Consider the following 26,555-nt stretch of genomic DNA (forward strand, 5'->3'; position numbering starts at 1 on the left):
AATCTAGGTGATACATTCCCTTTAAAGTCTGTAAAGACCTTTCTCAATGCCATTTATTTTTGGGAAACCATATACTCTGACAGTAAAAGGGCAATTCTGCCCCCACTACTAGCTCTTTGGGAAGGTTATGCAAGCCCCTCCAAAAATGAGATCGTCATCAGTACTTACCTGGATGCGATATCACAGTGTGCCGTGCCATCAGGCTGCTTTATGCAGGATGAGCCAACACAATAGCAGCTTTTTAATGGGTTAAGAACTTTCCGCACTGAGATATAGGATCAAAGTAAACTGTGTCCCATCTGTAGCTTTACCCCATAGCATAAAGGTCAGTCAAGTACATTTCTCCAAGCCATCAGGCTAAACTCAGATGAAAATCTGCTGAACACTTGTACTTAAAAGATATTCTGCAGTTGTCTTCATCCACAGCTGAGGATGGAATAACAGAGGCCAGCAGTCATAGGAGAAGCGTTCCAATCATATGTGCACAATGTAATGTACAGAATTCTTCTAGAATCAAAAGAGGTCTACTAGGACTAGACCTGGTTTATTTACTCCCAACTAGGGGTCACTCAGCAAGTAAACCAAGACAAGTTTGCAGCTGATGGAAAGTTATCGTAAACTCTGCAAAGTTTCAAGCACCATAGTTTACAAACACTACTGCAACGCATGTAATTACCGGGCATTCTTGGATGGGCAATTATATTCTGCTCCTCAGAAGGGGAGGGAAACTAGATTGGATTCTTGAATTCCTCAACTTTAGTGTTTATAAAGCCCCCTGGGCAAAAAATTGGTCAGCCATTAGGACGTTTGCCAGATGCTGTTTAAGAAACAGCATAAGTAATTGAGGGGGAAGAAAATCAAGATGTTAAAAGTTTACAAAAATGCTAAGCACAAAACATTTCTGAAGAGAAGAGCAGCCTTAAGGGAGAAATATGGATGAGGCAAGACGGGGATTCAGGGCAGAAAAACAGTTTAGACAAGCTGAAATTTAGTATGGAAAACAGGTGGAAATGCATCCACTTTATTATCATGGTACCAGGCGGCGCGTAGGACACCATACTGAATGATACGGGCGGCGTGTATGACACCATAGTGAATGACACCAGTGACGCGTAGGACACCATACTGAATGATACGGGCAGCGTGTATGACACCATAGTGAATAACACCAGTGACGCGTAGGACACCATACTGAATGATACGGGCGGCGTGTATGACACCATAGTGAATGACACCAGTGACGCGTAGGACACCATACTGAATGATACGGGCGGCGTGTATGACACCATAGTGAATGACACCAGTGACGCGTAGGACACCATACTGAATGATACCGGCAGCATGTATGACACCATACTGAATGATACGGGCGGCGTGTATGACACCATAGTGAATGACACCAGTGACGCGTAGGACACCATACTGAATGATACCAGCAGCATGTATGACGCCAACATATGTATGACTGTGTACTCAGCAGGCGACTGTTTAACGGCTCTTCACCCATCAACCTACTTCTATTTAATGGACATATGGCCACCTCTAAACTTGGTGAGAAGATGACAGACAGCATGCTAAATGAATATGCACTTGAGAGCTTGTTAAGGCCCATTTACAAGCAAAGAAAATCTTTCAAATGAGTGAAAGTTTTAGCGATCTATTTGCATAAAGTGTTAATGGCCATTAACACTTCATTTGCACAAAATTATGTAAAAACAGGTTTCACATCTGTATCGGGACCTTCGTTCAAAGTTCCCTCACAGATCTGGCTGCAAATACCGGAAGAAAAGGAGCTGCATGCATCGCTTTTTCTTCCATCCCAAAACTGGTCGGAAAGTGGACGAAGCCCATTATAGTCACTAGGGTCCACCCCCGCTCTGTTTGGTTCCATTCACAGACAGAACCTTGCAGCCGCAGGGATTCCCCTTTCCTGCTCCCTGAACGGAGCAGGAAAGTAGAATCCCCAATGCAGGTGTAACAGCACCCTTACTTGTAATTTATTCATTCTGGGCTTTGGAGATTAATGGGCGGGTTCTATCCATGACTGACAGCCATCTCCATACATACGTTAAATTGGCGTTCGGTATTTGCAGGCATTAATAACACTGCTGTGATGCTCTGCAGGAGCGTCATACACACGCAAGCCAGTTTAGGAAGGTAATTAACAATATTAAGCCTTTAAGGGCCTTATCTCATCCTGTCATACTGAATTAATGCAAACTTTATCAGACTCTTACAACATAAGTAAAAGTTATGGGCACCAAATTACACACAAATGAAGATTTTAAAAAAGAAAAAAAAAAACTTCTTTAAATGATTTCTTCTACACAATCTTTAGAACAAAACTGGCAGCTTTGCAAAAGTTGCAACAAAATGCCACCATCTGGATATTTTAAGGGTCTTTTGTTTAAAAAATGAGCTTGTATCACTGAAGCTACGAGACTGATCTTTAGGGAGATCCTGATACTTGCCAAAAGGACTTATGCCAAACAATACAGAGCACCATCATTGTGGAGGACTAAACAAAAGATTATTATATAACGTACGCTTGATATTTGGCACACAAAAGTCAATCTCACCCTGATAGCTTCCTAACTTGCCCTTGGCAATATAAGGAGATGATTAAAATTTATTGGATCGTTACTGGCTACATCTGAGATATATATATATCGCAATTGCAGCTGCTGGCTGTTAAAGTGACACTAATGGCACATCTCAGCCAGAAGAGCAAAACACCACCACAAAAAGGAAGGAAAAAAATTAAATGAAGTTAAAATTTAAGAATCTACTGATCTGTATAGAGAAAAAACATTCCAAAACCACTCGAGTCCTGTAAATACGTTCAGGCCATCAAGTGGATGTGTGGCTTGTATCAAAGTCCAGTAAACGCATGTAACTTGTGTTTTTCCAATGTGCCATCGCATGCTCTGGAAGTAGTCTAACCTGCCACAGATCTTCCTCCGACGAGAGTGCAAACTGCCTGATAATAAGCATGGTTATCGTGAGGATTTCCATGCTGGTAACATTCCTCGAAGTGTCTTTTACGCCCCGTAACACTTCTCGACGATCTCAAGCATAAAGATATACCACTACAGCTCCCGTGCCGAATATGCCTGTGTCCAGCAGTAAACGAGCAGCTGGTGACCACTACCCTATGGGGCTTATAGAGTATAATTATATTAATATCATGACCTTTCAAGTTAAGCAACCTTGGCTGATCTACATGTTACCGAGAACGTGTAATTCAAGTGACAATCTGACTTGACTTACCCAGAACCGACAACCAGAACATATGATACTGACACACAAGTGACAAGAAGCCAGACAACAATGCTAACAGATTGACGAGTGCAAGGGAAACCCAAGGTTTCATTTTACCCTGTGGAATATGAATATAAACGTGGACGGACATAATGGTATCCAACATGAAATAATAAGCAATGAGGATTAAACTGGCTCTTGCACACACCAATTAATGCAATTAGGATAAATATAGCAGCAAAAGCACATGGTCTACGCCTGAAACCGTAAACAGCCTTTACAGGAACGATCCCATGAAATATAGGATAGCTGATAAATTGGTTATCGCTAGGAGACTGATCCCTGGGACTGCCACCGATTATTACTAGAACAGGGGGTCTGAGCCACAGGTTGCTGCCGTTTCAACAACCGTCCTGAAGGGCTCATGAATATAGCAGACTTATAAACAATGTATCTGATGTATTCTTTCAGCACTCCTATTAAGTCAATTGCACAATATTATTTGCGCCGTTTTGGCTACTATTAGTATCATTGAAATATTCTGCCCTGAAATTGGCAAGTCAACTTTAAAAGTGTAGTCTCAACTTATCAACACTGTAAGATTTTATGTTGGACTTTATGCACTCGTTTCTTTTCAGCCTCATCAACTATGTAACCGTCTTGACAATCCTTTTCATACGCCCTATTACAGTATGCTGACAACAGCTTATCTCTGGGTGAAGTCAGCAGGTCTGATCCTTTTTCACTCAACAGTGGCTGCACCACATGCAGCATAACAGTTGAGCGAAAAGGAACTTTTGTTGCCAAGTACAGCGATACCTCAATGTTCTCAGCATATCCCATCTTCAAGGATACAATGGTTTTCCCTAGGTCATTGTAAAGGCAACCAGACTCAACATACAATGTCACAGATAGCCCAGATCTGCAGCACATATGAGCGATAGGGAAATTAAGCAAATTAGCATAGGCATTAAGGCGCGTTTCACGCAAGGACAATCTTCAAAATAATTTTAAAGACCGACAGTTTTAGTGATAATTTTGCAAAAAAGTGTTAATGGACACTAAAGTCCATTTGCACTTTGTCAGCTTCATTTGCATGTAAAAGGGCATCCAAGAGTTGTTTGCAAAGGCCAGCATGTGAGTTGGGCTCTGCACACAGCTGCATTGTTCTCGCAAGGGCTGTCGGCAGAATACAATGTAATCTCTGGCACTTGCTGAGAACACAGCGTGCGGTCTGTGTTATCCCTCTCCGGCTGAATGATGGATTTTAAGGTCACCTTAAAATCATCGTTCAGATAAAAAGTTAACGATGGCTGCATTTACACATGAGGATTATCGCTCATCTGCTGTCGTTAGAACGCATTTTGAGCGATAATCATTGCGTGTAAATGGGCTTTTAGACTAGTAAAACCCTTGTATTACTAAAGTGCCTGCACTGATTGGCTGTCTAGTAGCACCTCCCTCCAGTACAGTGCGGTACTACATGTCCTTTACCTGTACCAGGATCAGCTGCTCCGTTGGCCCCCGGCTGAGGGCGGTTGCATGCTATATTTCTGGCACAGTATGTGTTCTGTACGGACCCTGACGAAGCTCCTGTCCTCCGCATACAAAGTCATTTACTGCTTCAGCAGTTCTTTCTGGCTTTTATATACAAGAACTTGTTCTATCTGCTTTAGTTATCTGCTTCATTTTGCATTTCTTTTTGGTGATATTTTGGGGGATTCAGAACCAATTACCAGTTTTCCATAGAGTTATGGTCCCCAGGTACAAGATTATCAACATACAGTGGTCATCCTGAAACCAACTGATTTTGTGTATGGGAGCAATCAATATGACCATCCTTGGGAAAACAATGCAGGTCACAGAGCAGAAGTTATTTTCTTAGACACATATGGTAATTTTATTTCATGAAAGGCTTCAATTTGAGAAGTAGATTACTAGATTATCTGGTGGTTTATAAACAAAACATCCCCAAGTAACTAACATCTACTGCTGTATAATCACATAAAACACCAAGTACAGGCCTATTAAATTTCATGCCTATTTTGGGTAGGTCTTGCAGAACAATTAACAAACACAAAAGCTCTGGGAGCTGTGAAGGAATGCCTGAGTCATATTGTAGGTCACAGCAAAAAGGAGTCGCATGTGATTAGTATTCATTGTGTGTTCCTGAGGTTAGGATCACAACCCAGCTTGAGCATCATGATAAAAACAGCCATTTTTAGTATGCGGTATATTTGTGACAGAAGTATGAACGGTGCAGAATTGTATCCACAGACAGCAGCAAAACAGGACGTCTTCAAGAAAATCACCAGCTCTTCCACATCCATGGGAACACCAAGGCTCTTAAGGAACCTTTTGTAAGGAACGGTCCTACATCCCAAGGAGCTTTAACAATCTGACATTTTCAATTCTTAGAGGTAATAAGATTTGTTCAAATAATTTTCTCACTCCAGCTGTGTCTAAACGACACTGCCCATCATTCTCAAGGTGCCAACTGTGACCACAGAGAGAGCGGTTGCTTTCCTGGTTTTCGTTACCACCGGATCCAAACGATAAGGAAGAAGAGCACGGTCAAATTTTTTTTCTCTAGATGGATAATCCATAAATTGCATTAGTGGGCAAACTGGACAGGTTATTAAGCAAATTTCCTAAAAATCTTACTTGGTATCAAAGATGCATCTTAGAGATCCTTGTAGTTTGCTTAAAGGGGTTGTCCAGTTGTAAACTAATAATGGGCTATCCTTAAGGACAGGCCATCAAGTAGATCAGTAGATCAGCACGGGTTCGCCACCTGGGACCCCATCTGATGACCTGTTTCCTAGGCTCCTGCACAGAGCTAATTTGTGCAGGAAGCAGACAGCTCAGTTCTCACTGCAGTGGCCAGATTTGGTATTACAGGCCATTTACGTCAATAGGAACTTTGCCTGTAACACCAAACCTGGCCACTGCAATGTGAATGGAGCTTCCTGCAAAAATCAGATCAGTACTCAAGTCCAGCGAACAGCAGGAATCCTAGGCAGTGGACCCCTGCCAATATTACCTATCCTGTGGATACGCCATCAATTGTTTAATCTATAGCGGAACAGCAGCACATGACATGCTTATCTATATAAATGCCCACCTTCCTTGGTTTCAGTAATATACATTAGACGGATGAGACTTGCAGGTTCATGTCGTCATGTGGAAGACCTGAAAACATCATGCTATAGAAGGATATTGTGTATCATAGTGGAATCCCAGCATTATAGATTTAGAATAGACTGAATATTTCCCAACTGGGAACAGTATGATGTACTACAAAGACTTGTTTGGCTCGGAAATCTCACATGTTTATCTATTAGAGCATTAAATGGAAATGTAATAGTTGCCCTACAAAATCATAAACCGCTCATACCAAACACGGATCTGTAAATATGGCTCCAAGGTAATTAAACTAATAGGAATTCCACAGTCACGTCTAATCTCTTTTATAAACTGTACAAATATTCACTAAACATATAACATTAAGAAAACATCCCACATAAATATTAAATGACTAATAACCCTTTTACACGGGCCGAGCAACTCCCGATTCTGATTCGCCTGAGTGAATGAGTTGGTGACGTCATTAACAGCTCATCTGCGCTCGGGCAGCCTGTTCTCGTGCCCCAATAGAGATGTGAACCACTGGGCGGCCAGCACCTGAGCCGGCGCCAATCTTTATGCTAAAACTGATTGACGAAGGAGAAGTGCGCGATTCTCATTTGTCGTTCAGTTTTAGCCGGCATAAAACAAGTCTTTGTAGTGCATTATTATTTTATTCCCTTCTAGTGTTAGTTTTGGGTAAGATTGTTTTCTTGGCCATGTATTTACACAGGCAAAAAAAGTCAGAGAAGTACTAGCGGTCCGAAAGTCCTGTCTAAACTTAACCCTTTTCCAAACTTGGATTTCCCTCTGGGCTTAGTAAAGCTATGCAAGCACTCCTCCTAATCTTAACAGGAGACAGACTTGCTAATCCTGTCAGCAAAGGTTTCTGGTGGCAATTATATCAGCGATCTATAGGCCCTGGCTGTCATTAAAGGGGTTGTCCCGCGAAAGCAAGTGAAGTTAAACACTTCTGTATGGCCATATTAATGCACTTTGTAATGTACATCGTGCATTAAATATTGGCCATACAGAAGTTATATACTTACACCCCCCGGTGTTGGCGTCCCCCTCTCCATGGCGCCGACCGAAGCCTTCTTCTGCCTGGATTAGACGCGCTTGCGCAGTCTGCTTCTTCTGTCCCGCTGAAGGGGCCGCTCCGGCCCCTTCAGCGGGACAGATGCTAAATTTCAAACAAGAAGAGCAGCCCAAGTGGCCATCTAGGACTTGAGAATTACAAGTCAAATTACTCTGTTAGGGCTCTTTTCCACAAGAGTCTACCAGCCAGCCGTTTTCACGGCCAGCCGATATACGCTGTGATCTGATGCATTGGATTCCAAAGCATCAGGTCACATGGCCATATTCCTGAGACGTAAAGAGCCTGGCCGGCCAATATAGTGCTGGGCGTTTTTACGTCGAGCCCAAAAGATAGTCCTGAAACTATCTTTTGGGCCGGAATACGTCGTCCGCTGCATGGGCTCCTATGGGAGCCTATGGCAGCGGCCAGAGGTAGGAGGGAGTTTGGCAGCATGGCTGCTAAACTTCCTCCCTTTGCTCTCCTCCCCTGTGCAGGCTCACCTCTCCTCTCCTTCTTTGCAATGGCAGGGGGTTGGGCGGGAGGAACTAAGCGCCAGACCATTCCACCTCCTCCCATTGTTGGCTGTGGCCAAGGGGCAGGATGTGGGTGGAGCCAAGCTCCCGCCGCTTGTCCATAGCCATCAATAGGAGGCAGTGTTTAGACCCGCCCCTTCTCATTGCAAAGAACGAGCGGAGAGGGGAGGAGAGGTGAGCCTGCGATGGGGAGGCAGGAAAAAGGGGCGACGGCATGGTAGTCTTGACGTATATACGTCTGGACCCGTGCCGTCTAAATGGGTGCACATTCATTTGATTTGTGTGCCTCACCAGTTTTCTCTCTCCCAACGTAGCATATATCGGCCGGCCATGAAAATAGCAGCCGATATATGCTCGTGGGAAAGAAGTCTTATACATTATTTCCTATCCAGTGAGGAAAAAGGTGGAAGTATATCATCTTTAAAAGAAAAGTAGAATAACTATGGCATCATCTCATACATTTAAGAGCAATGCCTAAACATAAATTCTTGTTTTCTGGAGGTATTGAGGTTTTATGACAAAAGGCGTTGAACACTTCCAAAAACAGGTCAGTTCTTCCGCTCAGAAACTGTGGCGCTCTTGAATGGAAGGGGGGGGGGGGGAGCAGTGACCTGTTTACCCCTTCTAAACATGGATAACTGCTATAGAGTTATAACATTTTATGGTCAGTACACTTAGGCTGGGTTCACACAGGGCGGTTTTGCCACAGCAGGTCCACCCGCGGCCGCTAATCTTGGGATTAGCCAGCCATGTGGATGAGATTTCTCAGAAACCTCGTCCACACGGGACGACTAATCCGCTGCGGTAAATCCGGCTGAAACCACGGCTGCGGCCGCAGTTTCAAAAGGAAGCAGCATGTCTATTTGCTTTTTTTTTGTTTGTTTATTTATTAACGTCGCGGCCGCGCTCTCCTCTATGGGAGCGCCGGCTGCAACGGAAAAGCATGCGGCTGAGCCGCTTTAAGGTTCTCCCGGCGGAAATCTCGCGGTTTTTGCTGCGGCCAAACTGCGAGATTTCCGACAGGAATCCGCCCTGTGTGAACCCAGCCTTAGGGCTCCTACCCACTTGCGTTTTTTTAATGCTGTGTTACGCTGTACTGAGCATACCTGACCAGTAAAACAGCACAGCATACAGTTCATAACCACTAGATGTAATAGAGAACTAAGTGGGGGTGGAGGACACAACTTTGTACAACAACTTATAACATTATATGCAAAATCACATATCACCTTATGAAGTATAAAACAAACATTCACTTTGAATCGCTGGAATAGCCCTTTAACAGCAAGTACAGACTAACATCTCATTGTTTATATCCGGTTACAATCTCCCATAACCACTTAGAAACATTATAGTGCCATCTCCATGCTAAAGAATACTTGCTCCTTTTAGATACCCATAAGCAAAAAAGAAGCCATCTCAGAGCAAATAATGCCTCGATTCTACGGAGGAGGTCTCAAGGCAACCATAAAACCGCTATTAAACAGCAATAAACCACCTCAAAAATGTGTTACAACAACTTAATTTTGACATGCAAGGGAAATGAATATGGAAAGTTCAATATTATTAGACAGCGCCTATGGGAATTGGGAATATCGAGCGCAGGAGTGCCTTGCTGAAGAGACAAATCTTTTATTAAAGACGGCTGCAGGAGACAAGACACGGATTGCCAAAACCAACTCAGGTTCATGACATCCTTCCCTTCCTTCCATCTAAAATGGGTTATGTGGAAAATCACAGTGATCCTGCCTTACAAACACATGGAAGTGTCAGACTTCATAGAAAAGAGTAAAAAAGGAGCGGCTTCTCAATAGCAATTAGAGTTCTAACAAGCAAGCCTCTACAGAAGGCAAAATGCTCTAGACTTTGTACCAAACCTTGCTTACAATATACTGTAAGGGGAACAGGAAAGGGGAATCCCCGCGGCCAAGTGGCTCCGTCTCTGGACGGAACAAACGGCACCAGACAGATCCCATTGACTATAATGACTATAACTTTGCCTGGCTTTTGAATGGGGGAAAAAAAAAGGTGCATGCAGCGCTTTTTCTACCGCCATTTTCAGCTGCATCTGTGACAAAACCTCCGGTCGGATGTTCTAACGCAGATGTGAAACTGCCCCTAGCAGTAATTTCTATGAAGATCAAAAAATAAATGCCTGCATTCTCAACATGTAAGAGTTAAAGGGGTTGTCCCACGAAATCAAGTGGGGTTATACACTTCTGTATGGCCATATTAATGCACTTTGTAATATACATCGTGCATTAAATATGAGCCATACAGAAGTTATTCACTTCCCCGTCTCCATGGCTCCGTCTAATTTCAGCGTCTAATCGACTGATTAGACGCACTTGCGCAGAAGGGTCTTCTCCCTTCTGGTCGGCCCGGGCGGCGTTCTGGCTCCACTCCCTTCTACGCGGCACCGCGTAGCTCCGCCCCGTCACGTGTGCCGATTCCAGCCAATCAGGAGGCTGGAATCGGCACACGTGATGGGGCGGAGCTATGCGATGACGCTTAGAAGGGGGCGGAGCCAGAACGCCGCTGCTGCCGGACAGACCCGAAGGCAGAAGACCCTTCTGCGCAAGCGCGTCTAATCGGGCGATTAGAGGCTGAAATTAGACGGAACCATGGAGACGGGGACGCCAGCAACGGAGTGGGTAAGTGAATAACTTCTGTATGGCTCATATTTAATGCACGATGTATATTACAAAGTGCATTAATATGGCCATACAGAAGTGCTTAACCCCACTTGATTTCGCGCGACAACCCCTTTAAGTGTTATAAATGTTGTATCAATAGCAAATACCTGTGACCAGTAGTGTCAGGCAAGTGGTGTTAAAGGCACAAACGCAATCCTATGCAGACGGCCGCGATTTGGCCACGCGAAATCTCGCGCGGCAAACAAACTGCGGCTTGCTCCATTTCTGTGCAGAAACTTCACTCACCGGCCGCTGGCCCCACTCTGCACATGCGCCAGCTGCTGGCAGCCGGCACACGAAAGAGCCGGGGCCGCGGGAGCAGGTGAGTGTCACGCTGCTCTCTGCAGACGCTTGGGTCGGGTCCCGCTGCGAGAATTCTTGCAGCCCGAACAGACCTGGCCGTCTGCAGGCGGCCTTTGGCTTACATTTTAATTCTTGTTTTGATGAAACGAGATAAACAGAAAATGGCTATTTTGGCACTCTCTTATGTATTGAATTTGCTATGCTAGATTTAAAAAAATATTTTATATTTTATAGTATGGGTGGTTAAGGATGTTTTAATACTAATTATGTACAGTTTATGTGCAATAAATCATTTTTGTTTCTCCTTCAAAGATCATGTAGATGCTGTGGTCAGTAATGACCGTGGTACCAGTAAGGTTAAAGAGCATAGAGAAGTGGCTAGATGATCAAGTGTGTGTGTGGGGGGGGGGGGGGGTTGAGGGTGGAGGAATGAAGAAAAGTCTTTGCTACCCTCCACTGGGACAGACCGACGTCACACACTGATAGTCCTCCGCTGCACAGACAAGCTTTTACTGTCATTACATGGCCAAGAATCTTTACAGAACTGGAGCTACAGAAGCTATACTCATTTGAAGTAGAACAAGCTCTGTTCACCCAGAACTATAATGTCCTTTTCCTGCAGGATGATCAGAGCTCGTCCTAATCAGTAAGGGTTGTCCCGTGTAGGGCAGTCATCACCTATCGGCAGATCATAAATCCAGTGTCTATGGGGTGGAAAGAAACAGCAGAGCAACAGCAGTTGGCCATTTCGGTCAATATCGCAGAAATGAATGGAGCGGCAGGGCATATGAATGACCAGCACTCCATTCAAACTCAATCACAGTGACCAGAAACAGGGGGCTTGGGACACCCAAACTAATGATTAGTTGTGGTTCCAGCTGTGGGACCCCAGTGATCAGATATTTATCACCATAGGTTTTTTCCCCCACCTATTTAAATGCTGCGCAGAATGAAAAACAGAAAAGAGAATGATGCTACAAAACGCCATCTATTTACCTGCTCAACTGAGTTCAAGTCATGTCAAAGGCATCAAAGTTGCTAAAAATACAGCATCTTTTTTTAATGAAAGCTTGACTATTGAAGATAATAATGTCCAAGCACACAGGGACATTGACTTAGTAAGGAGGCTCTCCTATGTTTGATTTGGATATCTCACACGCATTCCCAGATGTCCCACCCTTATAAATCAGTACATTCCTGACTTGCTGCACTGTAGTTCAGCTCTATAAATAATTCCTTGTTTAATGGACCTACTAAAAGTCCATGTAAAATAATAATGGTGCTATAAATATAACCAATTAATTTTTAGAATGCTGTAAATTACAGGTGATCCATCATCTTATAAAATGGCAAGACTTGGAAATCACATAAGAGAGCGCTTCACAAACACAGTACTTGATCACTCGGGTGTCCTCTCAAAGCCAAACACTAGTATAGTCAACAAGAGAAAAGGACCTCAAAAATGTATATCCTGGTAAAAGAAAGTTATCCCTAATCCACACGATAGGGGATAACAACTAGCAGATCAGTGTGTGGGGAAGGGGAGGGGGGGGGGGCCATTGAGGCCTCCACCAGTCACCAGAACAAGGGTCCTGTGTTTTTTTGGAGGCCGGCAAATGAATGGAGCAGCAGCGCACTTGCATGGCTACCTCTCCAATGGCTACCTCTCACTGTAGCCTCTACAATGCTTACATCTGTCCATCGAGCTTATGTTAGGGTACTTTTACATAGGCCAATAGTCTGAATAACTGCTCAAACTTGCGATTAGGGAGGGGGGGGGGGGGGGGGCGGCCCGTGTCAGCAGAGTACCCAACTGGGTACTGACCGAGAAGTCGCTCATCGTTCAATTTCAGTTTACAGAACGACTAGTGAGTAACTTGTCATTCAGTATAAGCAGGAGTCATTAATCTATGATCGACTGCCCGTTCTTAGTGCATAGAGGAGGGAGACCGGAAGAGATGTGTGAAAGTTCAGGAGCGATGGTCATTAGGACGGCTGTCGGGCACTTAAGAACTTGGCTGTATTTGGTCTAAAACCACCCTTTCTCAGAAAGCCGTCCTTTTTGTAGCAGCCATTCGTAGCATTGACCCATTAAAGTGAATTAAGTGAATTCATGTACAAAACAATAGAATCTAAAAAAATAAATAAAAAATAATCTACAAAATCAGAAAATAAAGGCAGAGTAGAAAAATGAGAATGTGTTTCATCATCAACATTCGGAAAAGACACAAAAGGTGATACTTTCCATTTAAGACAAGTAATCATCAATAACAGCTTTCAAACCAAGCCTATGGCCCAAAATTGAGACCATCCTAAATAAATCCTAATGCTGTCCAAAAATAAGTGCATCCGCGTAGTTTCCCTGCTGCCATTTCTAGTCCCTGACCTGAATAAAATTGGCTTACCTGCTATAACATTGTGTTTCTGGATGTTCACTTTGATATGTGCCGTTTCTGCTTAGCATCTCAAACGTCTGCAAGAAGCCCCATTACCAGACCCTGGAGAAATAAAACAAAGCCACTGCTTTATTAAATGCATCGGCTTCCCACTGCTTTTCTCACTCAATATCAGTTTCAAGAATATATGGTAAGTGAATTCCATCATCCCTGATGTGTAGGAGCAGGACGGGTCAGCTCACAGCATCACAATATGCAGCATATAATAATGGGGATCCACATATATGGATGAACCGAATGTATCCAAGAAAGACGCTATTAGACAGTCCGTACAACACAGTGAGGTTACACGAGAGGGGCAGAACATAACGATGCTCCGACATCCTGGCTCAATTGTTACTTAATTATTGTCTTCATTGTGTCGATTTGCTTGAAAGAAGAAGAGTTGCGTTTGTGTAATTTAATGTGGACATTTTTGAAAGTATTTTTAGCAGTCTACACCAGACGATGGCTCAGCTCTTCTGACATTTCTGGATTTGGCCAGCAGCCGTGCCCAGCCAGTGGTTTTATGCTGGAGCCGGGCACAACGATGCTACTTCGGTGCACCCTGTGCAGTTGGTCCAGCGTCCGCGGCCAGACAGTGAATTGCTGCATGCAACGGTTTTGTTTCCAACACAAGAAGGCATTTAAAATGGATACCAAAGCAAACTATGGGAGCAATCACCCTCCAGCGTTTATCTACTATGCCAGAGGGGAAAAAGTACAGGGGGGCCAGACACATGAGAACCTGTTCTTAATACATGGACTGACCAGAGAACTTCAATCCTGGAGTATATCGTCTGACATATCGCCATTGATTGCGGCATTCCTCTGTTAATCCTCATGGTAGTGTCAGTTTAGTTATACAACTGGGTGTTACCACTCCTCTCTTGTTCCCCTGTCCAATCTGGCAGCATTGCTTAGACAGTTGCCGTGTGTAAGGCACACGAACGTACTGGTAAACTGTTATGGGTCTCCCCGCAGAGTTTTACCAAAGTTTGTAACCACCACCTCTGCTGGCAGAGACCACTTATGACTGCGAGTGCACTGCGAATGCCTGCGTATCACACGGACATGCGCAGTATGACATTTTTATTTATTTATAATTCCTTGCTCTGTTGCATATGAAAACGCCACCCATACACAATGTATTGCGTATGGACAAGTTGCATAAGCTGCAACTATATAGTGCTCACGCTGTGTGGTAAGCAGAGAAATAGCACATGCTGCGATCTATCTACACGCACACATGCATGGATCAATGAAGGTCCATTGACTTTCATTTACTCCATTCACCACGTATCATGTGGCCATGAATCGCACACGCAATAAGTGATAAGCACACGGCCGTTGACATGAGCCCTAAACGGTACAATTGAGAGATACAACTCAACCTGCAAAAAACAAGCCCTCATGTAGATAGGTCACCGGAAAAATAAAAAAAGTTATGATTTTTTTTTTTTTTGAATGTGGGAATACCAGAACTGCAGAATAAGACCTGGATACAAAAGCATCAGTGCCTGTTGGTCATGAAAGGGTTAAATAACTAACTTAACACAACTGGAAAAAAGTCTGATCCTAAGCAATGCTGTGATGTAGAGCCACATGATAATTTTCAGGTGTGGACACCCAACATGCTCAGTAGAATCTGTCAAGCATACACTCTGCCCACACACAATAAGAAGGGGGGAGCTGCCGTCGCACCCGGAGAGCTGGAGAGAGATGTAGGCGTTGGAAGGGAAATAAATCGGAGAAACGCTTTAACTTTTCCTGTGCTGGCGCTTACAGAGAACATATCTAGATCTGCAATCACCATCGCTAAGAAAATACAATGGCCGGATCTGTTTAGCTATGTAGAGAATGGCTGTGCTAAGAGTGCCAGACCATTAATAATTAATCACAATGCCTATAAAATGGGATAGCATTATCCACAAGAGGAACAGTAATCCCTCATTCTGATGCTTGTTTAAGTGAGCTCATTTCAGCTAATAAAAAAAACAACTCATGCACCAAATAAAAGGAGATTACACAGAAAAAGGTCCATAGGATACAGTCTTCATTTACCTCCACCTTCAGATTGTTCCTTATGTGTATAAATCAATTATTGGGGGGCATTCAAAGAGGTATTAAAAGGGTTTATCATCAGGTTATTGTCCCTCTAGCTCCGACTGTCCAAAAGTAACAGAGCAATACTTACCATTCCTTGTGCCATGGGGATCCAGCGCTGACCTCCCGGTGATTGTTGTCACGTGCTGCAGCCAATCAGAAGCTCACCACTCACATTCTGGACGCCACGATAGCAGGAGTTTAGAACGGAGACATTGCAGCCTGTGATTGGCTGCAGCGGGCGAATAACTTCCACAGATGACATCATATGCAACAATCACTAAAAGGACAGCAAGGTAACAGAGCTGCACCTCTGCAGCAGGGGAGCACTTGCTACAATGTTACCCGGTGACTGGACAAACCGTTTAAACCAAAAGGTCTTTGCCATGCCTCAAAATTAAAGGGATGCTGTCACAAACTACTAGGTGGATTGTCTGACCATGTTCCTGGCGTGCTTCGAACATATTTGTCACGTGCTAGCATGTAGCAAGTCGGCAACAACAGTGCGTAGTTGCTGTGTGCCGCCGATCCTCATACCTGCTCCTGAGCCAGGCGTCGCTGCTCCTCTCTCCCACGTGGAGTCTACATGTGAACAGCCACCCACATTGGGCCGCACAGAATGACGTTGCAGGCTGGATGTGGTCGCAGGATGCGAACCTCAAGACTATCTTTACAGTCTTACAAAAAAACTTAAAATTTTCTTAATTCTATTTTTATTGCAGAAATGGGAAAAGACAGACAAATTGATTCAAATCCAACAAATGGAAACAATGAATCCGAAATCCGTACGTGGCGGGATTCTACAGGGGAATGTATGGTTTATGCGAGGTTACAATGCCATTTGCCAGTTTAGATAGGCTTCAAAGATGATCATTTTCAGAGACACTGGAAGATAATTGCAGAGCGCTTTCAGAGCCCCGTCTCCCATCTGCGCTTTAAAGGACAATTGTGTTATAAACGGTTACCACAAAGATGTTACAGGTAAAATTGGATTCCTGATTACAAACATCCAAATTGCAGTCCTTCTCAACAGTAGGGTGAATGGATTCTGCTGCTGCAGAAAGGGTGAAAAATGGCTCAGATCACAAGACTAATGAACAAATGTGCTCTTTAAATGGGGCATTAGTGCTAATAAAATTACAGGCGGATAGAGACTGAAATATGTCATCCAATCCCGTGATCAAACCAAGGATATATAAAACTAAAATCATTTAGGGTTTTGATCCACAAAATTATGATTGTACTGACTACATTGGTGATGCTTTGTCTGATGCAGAATTTGGAGAGCCCGTCGCAATTCGGCTGCACACTCATTACGCGCTGCGGAATATTCTTGAAGTGGCTCATATAATATAACCCATGAGGTCGCACAAAAACCCAACTTCAGGGCTCATGTCCAGGACGGTGTTTTCAAAGGGCACCAACAGTACACGAAGGCCGCGCGTTTAGACAAAACGATTATCGCTCAAAAGATGGCTTTTGAGTGAATTTTAAGCAACAATCATTGTGTCTAATTGGGTCTTTAGGCTTGACTCAAGGTCCTTTCAAATGGCCCGAAAGCTCATTTGCCTGATCAGGTCATGTAAATGTGCCAATAGTCAGCAGAGAGCACGATGGCTGCACCTGTCTCTGTGTGAAAGGGGAAATGTGCAGTCTACCAATAGCAGCAGTACGGGGACAAACAATCGTATTAACAGTCCTTCGTCCCCATAAAGCGGACTACCTGCTAGCGGAAATATAATGAACAGGCATCGACAGACCTGCTCATTGATGAAGGGTGCTCGTTGCCCGAATAGAGGATCTTGCCCATATAAGAGAGACCCTAAGGCTATCTATAGACAGAAGATACCGTAGCTGGCGCCTGAACAGTCATCATTTGGGCAAAGGTAATTACTGCCCTTTAAATAATATCCTGAGGAGTTACCTGGTGATAACATTTGCGCCACAGTTAGCCTTGGTAAAGATCACCCTTGTGCAGCACCCCCCATACACACTTGACATGGCCAAGCGTACGTGTTCATAATGCAGAGAGGGGCGACAGCGGCTGCCAGTTGGGCACATCTCCCCAAGTTCAAAAAGATCAGAAATTTGAAATGCAGGTGCCCAATTACCTCTGCCCCCAGCATCTGATGATGGGGAGCTTTTGGAGACCACCATATATTTTAGATCAACATTTCTCAAACTCCAGTCTTCATGACCCCCCCTAACAGGTCATAGTTTGATATGATATAGAGAGCACACTTGCAACAACGTCTGAAGCACTGAAAATTATATCACCTGTGCAATACTATGGAAATCGTGAAAACCTGACCTGTTGAGGGGGAAGGGAGTTGTTAGGACTGGAGTTTGCGAACCACCACATTGGATGCACACAAAAGGGGACAAAGCGTAAGCGGATAGATCTGACCCGCGTAGTAGCCGGAACCAGTAATTGCAGGCGCAGGTCTCGTTAAAACCAATGACAGCTGCACCTGCAATTACAAGCGCCAGATGCTACATAGGAGTTGGAGTTTATCCCATGTGTTGTGGCGCTGACAGTAGACTCCCGAGCGGTGGACCCCAGCAGATCAACTATTGATGGCGTATTCTGAGGATAGGTAATCAATAGTATTTGCCTGGAAACCCCCTTTAAGAAAATGATAAGTCACACCACACACTCATGCTTCTAACTTTAGAAGATCTGGTCTATCTTAGAATTCCGGAATGTGGCGACATCTTTCTCTCACAGTTGCTAGGATACCCGATTACGACAAAAGGTTTAGGTTAAGTATGCAGTCATTTCTGGGAAGAAAAGTAACAAAAATTATCTGATATTTCAAACACAGGATATGTTGGAGAATGTGCGGGTTACGATGTGAAACTGCAGAGCACAACATGATGTGGGTTCCACCAAGATTATAGTAATTGTGGTACAGCAAGGGCAGCGGAGAAATCAAAGTCATATAACGTGTAGGCCAGTGCGGCATGGCTGCCGGATGACCTTCTCCAAGCAGTAGAAATTGTGGTGCAGCGGCAGGCAATCAAATCAGGCGGTAGAATATAGAAAGGTGACTTTCACCACATGTGAGCATGTGGGCAGAGTAATTAACATGGAAGTACTTGCAAATTAATTGGCAGAGAGCAGATGGCCCGGCTAATAAATTGCAAAGAAGAATTCTCAATCGAGTGACAGCGTTGTCAATAAGAGTTAAAGTTTACATGTTGCTTACATGCGGTGATTGCAGACGGCTTCTTCAGGTCCAACCGATACAAATAAACGTATTCGACAGATACACTATAAACCAAGACTGATGCACACGTCCCTTTTTGGAGGTTAATGGATTCCATTGTCTTATAGAAACGTTGTCGCCTGTCACTTATCAACACCGTGACATAAGGCACCTTGAGACGCTGCTCCTTCTAGATCAATAGGTTAGCTAAATATTTATTCAGAACAGAGTTATAAAATCAATAAGAACAATGGACATCCCTGAGACAGGAGACAATGAACCTTGGCTCAATCTTAAAGGGACTGTCAGCTCCTATGAGTCCCATAAACTCATGTCATGGGCTCATGGGGGTGTGAATTCCATTGGTGCCACACATACTTCCTTTCCTTGCGTACCCCCTCCCCTCCCCTCCCCCCCCCCTTCCCCCCCCGATGTGTCAAGATGTCAACTTTAGCAATTGTGTCTCTGGCATATTAGAGCTTGAGAGGTTTTGTGTTAGACAGCCACTTTGGCATGGGGATGCCCTTACCAGGGTGATTGCGCCTCACTTAGGCAGGTGCCAGTCAAGGGCCCATTTTACAGAAAATGCATGCCTTATGACTATCATTCCTGTTGTTTTACACCAGTATATGGAAACTGCCACCTGGTTCATGCAGCCCAAACCACGAGCAGCAAGAACCCAGGACAAGTATGCTCATTGCCCCGGTGTGTGTTTTGAGACATTGCGGTGTTCTATTCAGGACTTTATTCAGAGTCAAAGAGGTGGGCCTCACCGGCCTCTCCCCACCCCCAACATGTAGATTGTCAGATCTCTCCCTATACACAAAAAAGCAGGAGAGCAGTCACTCTACTTGCTTCGGGAGGGGAAAAGCTGGTGCAGCCAACCTCAAAGCTCTAAATTGGTCACAATGATACATTTTGAAATTGCCTCTAATTATATCCTTAGTGCTTGCAGTGATATATAGAAACAGGACAAACACACATCTTGACTTGTATGACAGTCACATAATGTGACATGGTACAAATCACTATGTAAATCTAGCCTGGGAAATCCTGCACAAAATCTATATCAAGGAGTGCAGCCTGGGACAAGACCTCTGCAAGCGCAGAAACAACAGATCCTTGGCTGGGTTCTAATAGATAGATCAGGTTTCCTTTTCACTTTGTGAAGCCCTGACAACAAATCACACAGAGGGTAGACCAGGCAAACCAAGTGTTTTCCAACCAAGCACTTAAGTAAATATACACTTGCTTGTTTAGAAGAACTTTAAGAGCACATTCAATGACTGCAGCCACTTGGCGCTTAGTCAATAATTTATTTACTCGTTCCAAATGTTGACAGATTTTCTCAGAATACAGAACTACCTCCTGAGACGGTAACTGCCCTTAAAAAGAAATACTTAGCTCTAAGGAACGTGCTAAGAACTTCTTTTACAATTTTGCAAATTAGCATGGCGAGACCATGGCTGGATTACCTTTCAAGAAAGGAATGTTGTGGTTTTCTAACATTGCAACTTTGATACGGAGCTGAAATATGACTGACACACCTGAAAGAGACCTTCATGTAATGTGATAATAAGGCCTCGTTCACACAGGCAATACGGCATCGCAGCAAGAAGATCGCAGAGAGATTGCATCGCTGGTCCATGCGATATCACTGCGGTTTCTTGGAATATAAGCCCTACCCCGAAATTAAGCAGTAGCTGAAGGAAAAAAAAAAAAAAAAAAAAAAAGTATACATCACCTCACCCACGCTGTGCGGGGCTCCGCTGCAGCTTCTTCTCGGTCCCCAACACTCCATCTCTTCTGGCCGGGGATTGAAAAATCCCTGCCTCCCGGAGGCGCTTGCCATGATTGGCTGACTCTTAGCCAATCACAGCTAGCACTTCAGGAGGCGGGAATTTTTCAATCCCCAGCCAGAAAATGAAGAGAAACAGTGTCGGGCACCCGGGGAGAAGCTGCTGCGGCGTGGGACAGCACTTCTAAGGTGATGTATGCGTTTTAAAGCGCTGCGGAATAAGTTGGCGCTATACAAATAAAGATTATTATTATTGTTTTGTTTTTTCCCTGCATCCAGGGCTTAGGTTATGTCTTTGACAGTAGGATTTTCTACTGTTAAAGTTGCATCGCACCACACGAAAATCGTGTTTTCGTGTGATGCAACAGAGAGGAAGGCTCTATAGGGAAACATAGGCTACAAAAATCGCACAAGTCGCGGTTTATCGCTCCTATTGCCTTCAATGGGACCGCTCAGGCAGCCACTAGATCAGAGCGCCATGATTTTCGAGAGGTTTCTGTTCTATTTTTGCCCGTTTAGCGCACCTCATCAATGATTAGGTATGCTAAACTCCGCTGTCGGCCACAGCTCCTTGCGGTCGAAAGCGAAAGTAAAATCTCAGCACTTATCGCAACAAATGTGTGAGGGTGGCCGAAATCAGACAGCCAATAGAATCAAGTTTTCAGATATTTCTAAGTCATCAAAAAGTGAAAGGGCCACTCTGTCAAACACATTTTTCTATGCCTGCCCCCTCATCAGATTGCCTGTCACACTCAGGAGGGTCTCCTGTTTTGCAGCTCCTGTCTGATGCTCATCAGGCACAATCTCAAGTGTGAGATTTTTTACTTTCAATGTCAGTCAATCCCAAGATGCATCACCAGCTATACCTTTTTAGCCTGCTTGTAGGGAAGGGGGGGGGGGTTATTTATTACTTCCTTTAGTCACCTAAATAAGCTACAGACCATAAGTATACAGTCAGGAGAAAGTGCTGTGATCTCCTTTGTTATAGCTGTGTGACAGGAGCCTATGGATCATCATCAGTAACTGCAGTTTCTGTGGTAGGATTAATACAACAGCATAGATGAAGAAAAAAAAACTAGGACTCTGGTGCCAACCACAAATAGAAGGAATAGGAGTGAAGCTGGTGAACAGTAATAACTTTATTCTCTAAACCAGCATGTGCTGAGAACACCAAGAATAAGGTTACCACTATTCACCACATCTACTCCCATCCCCTCGATCGTAGCTTGCGCTAGAGTCCTAGTGGCTTTTACACACTCAACTTGGGCCAAGGACACGATTCAAGACATTTGACATGTTAGTGTCACTAGGCTGGCAGCACCATTCCAGTTTTTCTTCTCGCACAACACTGTATACATGTATCTTCCTTTTCTGTTCTATATAGATAGTGCTCTGCCCACCTGCGTTTCATATATAATTCTCATCCAACAGCATAATTCCAATTAGAGGAACTGACTAGAAACTTCACAAACTCTAGATCTGAGCTGGTTAGTTCACATGACTGAGTAGAAAGATTCAGATCCAGAGAACTAACCAGCCAAGGTAACACTAGTTGACATATACTGGGTGGCTAACTAGATAATGAAAAAAAAAAATTACACCGGAGTTGCCCTTTAAAAAAAACAAACAAACAAAAAGAACTACATATATTGGTCAGCTGATTCACTGCAAACTGCAAGACTGGCTGCAGACAACTGGGTTGGACTCCGGATGCAAAATCCAGCACCGGAATCCGACCCTGTGCAAGGCTGGCGACTGCGTGTACCTGTCATTTCTTGTTGTGTGCAGGCAGCCTTCTGTATTGCGGATGGTCCTGCCGGCGGACATGCACAGTACAGATTTTCCCGTGCTGTCACTAGGCGATGACACAGGTCCCACGACCTTTCTCCAATGTCAATTGCGGAAGGGCCAAGGGTCGGACAACTTCCATTCATTTCAATGGAAGCAGTCCATGCAGAGCCTGCACAAAAATTGAGCATGCTGCGATTTTTCCTTAGTCAGCAGGGAAAACAAAAACAAACAAAAAAAAACAAAACCCGCAGTCGCGGACATGCTCCATTGTTTTAAACTGGTGCGGAATGCCGTGGATTGTCCGCGCAAGAGACCATCGTGGATTCCGCCATTCAAACTCAGTTGTGTGCCACAGGCCTAAAACGGAGCATGCTGTGATTCAATTTCTGCCCGCGGATTCCTTATTTCGAATCCACGTGTGCATGGAACGGTCGACGCTCATTCACTCATATGCACGACTGAAACAGCGGAACATCTGCGCGGGTGACTATTGTGAATTCTGAAATTAAAACTTGGTCGTGTGCAGCCGGCCTAAAACTGAAAATAGTAAAAGTAATAAAGTATATATCGCATGTACACATTGTATAAATGTTCATTTTCTCATCTTGTTTGCAATTAGTTCTTAGAAAAGATCTTGATTCTGTGACAAATATTTTCCAATCCTCCTCAAAAGTCAGATTATACTCCTGCGGATGGATCCTCCTGCAATCATGGCAGCTGCAAGACTTCTCACAAGCCAACGGCTCGGCTTCATGAATGTGGTTTGGCCTTCCGCCAGGTTTCTGAATAATAATTTTCTGAATCACACATTTACTGAACACTGGAAGGGTCTGACCGCAGATTAAGTTTTCCTGGACTTCGCATAAAGCAATAAACACAAGCAACATCTAGCGTTCATCAAGTATGATCCGCCACCACCGCGACTCGGCTCATCAACCATCAGCTTTCACGGCCTCACATGGGCCAATTATCGCGGAGGAGCGCTCGGCTCACCTAATCGTGGCCCTGTGAAGGTACCGAACTGTATAGGGAGCGAATGAGTGTATGTTCCCGTACGGTCTGTGTCAAAGCCTTTTGAATAAGTTCTGGTAGTTGAACAGCACCGCTTGTCATCTTCCTATACCTTGCGCGAGTCACGCAGAGTTTTACCACCGTGGAGCTGGCCTACCACCACCTATGGCGTTACTGTACTGTACTGTACATGACAGCCTATTTCATACATGCTGCCATGCGCAGTCTGCCCATTTAGTTTTTTTTGTTTACACTTCTCACCCTGTTGCTTCGCAATGGTGTGTGTATATGGCGCCCATACGCAATAGCATTGCGTATGGGCAGCATTGATTACATGCCCATAGAGAACAATGGGCTCTCATGTGTAATACGCGGCAAAATAGAACATGCCGAGTTCTTTTTGTGTATTACACAATGCATACACGCAAATGTGAGCAAAACCGTGCAAGGCAATGTATTTGATTGTCTGCAAATTACCGCGTATCACACACGCGTGTTACGTGGTTAACTTACGCTCATGTCAGCCCGGCTTTACAGTAATGCAAATGTTAAAGGGTTTGTCTAGGTAGGCAATGCCTTTCCCAAATGTGCATCCTGAACTAATAGAGGAAAGTGGGCCGCTGCGGACAAAGAGCATCTTTAGCACATCTCTTGCATCCCTATATAATCTGGATGGCCACACAGTTTGGCGCTACTTAATGCTTTTAGTCATCCGCTTCCAGAAAATCAGCTTACAGTTGGAGGTTTATAAGACCTGCTGTTCTATTGCGAGTTTTAGGATGTTGTACCCCAATGTTTCTCTGTATGCACAGGCTTACATGTGACCAAAAAGGTACAGCTGGTGGAAAATCGTGCGAATTACCGCATGATCACAAGTCTGCTGTGCACCAAATCACAGCCCAACAGGAATCATTGTAAACCTATTGCGTTTCTTCCATCCAGAAACCGGGCAGCTGGGAGGAGAGCGACCCAGTTATAGTCAATGGGGTCTATCCGGTGCTCTTCGGTTCCGTGCAGAGATGAAGCCTTTCGGCTATGGGGATAACAATTCCTGCTCCCCGAGAAAAGCACAGATGTGAAGTCACCCCGAGTTCCTATACTCTTATTTGGTGGTATTTATACATGTAGGTTTGCTTTCTACTGTTAAAACATCCATTAAGGCCCAATGCACACGGATGGATTTTTGATGCCGAATTCGCGGCCAGACGCTCACTGCGAATTCCGCAGCAATGTCAGTCCATAGCATGCAATGTAAAATGATTCTTCCATGCACACGATCACTTGCGATTACCACTCGTGGAGTAAGAAATCGCAGGATTCTCTATTTTTGTGTGATACTCACATGGATGGCTTCCATTGCAGTCAATGACAGCCGTATGTCCTACGACAATTCCAAAAAGGAAATTTCAAAACCGCCACAGACCCGCGTCATTGCCAGCGCGTCATCCAAGACAGGTACGCAGGGGTCACTGGACGGCACAGGGTCGGATTTTGCAGCCGAAATCCAACACAGTCGTGTGCAGGCGGCCTAATAAAAACCAACTTACCAGAAAAAAAAATGAAGCTGTAATAAAAAGTAACAAAAGCAACAAGGATTTCAAATGCACAAGAATTTTCAAACTGTTTACACTACATGACTTACAGGCTTTACCAAGATCAAGAATGTGAGCGCAAAATGTAATGTATACATATATAATCTATACAGAAAACAAGTCTCTGTACTGCATAAGCAAAGCAAAAATCATGAGAATTAGGAAAAAAAGTGTAGACCTAACTAAAATATTCAAGTATTCCAAAACGTCTGCTATATGACTGGCGGGCGGCGATACTGCGGGGGACAGAACTGATGACATTGCCCAATATTGTGAACAGCCAGCAGAACCTTCCAGTGCACAAGATGAGGCCAGGCTCATACCAGCGCAATTTCATTGTGTATTACGCGCATATAATACGCGGTGCAGGGAGTCAATGACACTACATTGATTTTCACTGTCCCACTTACACTAATCGTTTTTTTATTGTGTGCAAACCGTGAGTAAAAAAAGAAGGCAGCATGTTATATTTTACTGTGTATTAGGTGCAATAAGAGCCATAATGTTCTCTACGCTCTAATAAACACCGTACATACGCAATTAACTTCGTATGTTCGGTGTCTATACGCAATGCCACTAAGCGACAGATCGAGAAATTAAAAAAGGAAAAAAAAAACAAGTCAGACTTAAGCGTACACGAGATACGCAGTCATGTGCAGTGCAAAAAGCGCTTCCCTACTTAGTGATAGCCATCTCACGCAGCAGTAAGTAAAACGCGGACAAGAACTTGGATTTTTTTCTGTGACATGAGAATAGGGTATAAAATATGGAATCCGTGCCAAAATCCTGAACATGCGACTGGCTCATGAGGGAGATCAACAACTTCGATTTTCCCTGCTGTGGTGGAAGTACTGTAGAAGCCATATCCTACAAGGTTTCCTTATTGCTTGCCAAAACCTGGATCAGATCTAAGACAGAATTGATTGGTTAATGGATTTCCTGTTAGGCCTCCGGGTGTGTTACCACATGGCTTTTCCTTGGCGCTTCTACAGTGCTTTAATGGCATTTTCTAAGTATTTTTTGCAGCCAGGTGCTATATTTTTTAAAATAAAATAAAATACTCACCCACTCCCGCGATCCAGCTCCGTCACCTGGCAAAGAGTATGCATTGCAAAAAAAGTCTTACTCACTTCATATTACCTTGCGTGCGCTCTCCTGTACAAGCCTACAGTAATAGCAGGTGCGCAGGGTCGCCGGCCAGGCTCACAGCCGGAATCTGCCATTGGCCTATTATAGGCGGAAACCGGCCTTACAAGGATACGCAAACCTAACAGAGCAACATAGTACAACAACCAAAGTGCATATACAGTCCAAAGGAAGAAGAACGTGTAAAAGTGCAAGTGCAGAAGAGAATTAGAATTTTTATGCACAGAAAAGAACATGCTGCGATTCTCCCCTGCGAGCAGGGAAAAAAAAAGGAAATCGCAGTTGATTTCTGCTCATGAGCAGGGGAGAATGGTTTATCACAGCATGTCTATGGACGGACATTACTGCAGAATTCGCGGCGGGTGTCTGACTACGAATTCCACAGCAATATAATCCGTCCGTGGGCATTCGGCCTGTCAAAGACAGATTTTTGAGGCCAAGTAGGACTTGGGAAATTATGTATACATGCA

At 44.2% G+C, this 26,555-nt stretch overlaps 1 protein-coding gene across 8 annotated transcripts in view; it reads right to left on the bottom strand.

Annotated features, from left to right (window-relative positions):
* SIPA1L1 (signal induced proliferation associated 1 like 1) overlaps positions 1-26,555 on the bottom strand; it is a 255,828-nt gene that overhangs the window by 165,819 nt on the left and 63,454 nt on the right. For 7 of the 8 annotated variants that reach the window (XM_066608379.1, XM_066608380.1, XM_066608381.1 and 4 more), the window contains exon 2: positions 13,403-13,495. The exons of the other annotated variant lie outside the window; for it this stretch is intronic. The gene's annotated coding sequence lies outside the window, so the exon portion shown is untranslated. The remainder of the gene's footprint in view (positions 1-13,402; positions 13,496-26,555) is intronic. 8 annotated transcript variants of the gene reach the window in all.

Source organism: Eleutherodactylus coqui, chromosome 6 (genome assembly GCF_035609145.1).
Source record: "Eleutherodactylus coqui strain aEleCoq1 chromosome 6, aEleCoq1.hap1, whole genome shotgun sequence".
Lineage (NCBI taxonomy): Eukaryota > Metazoa > Chordata > Amphibia > Anura > Eleutherodactylidae > Eleutherodactylus > Eleutherodactylus coqui.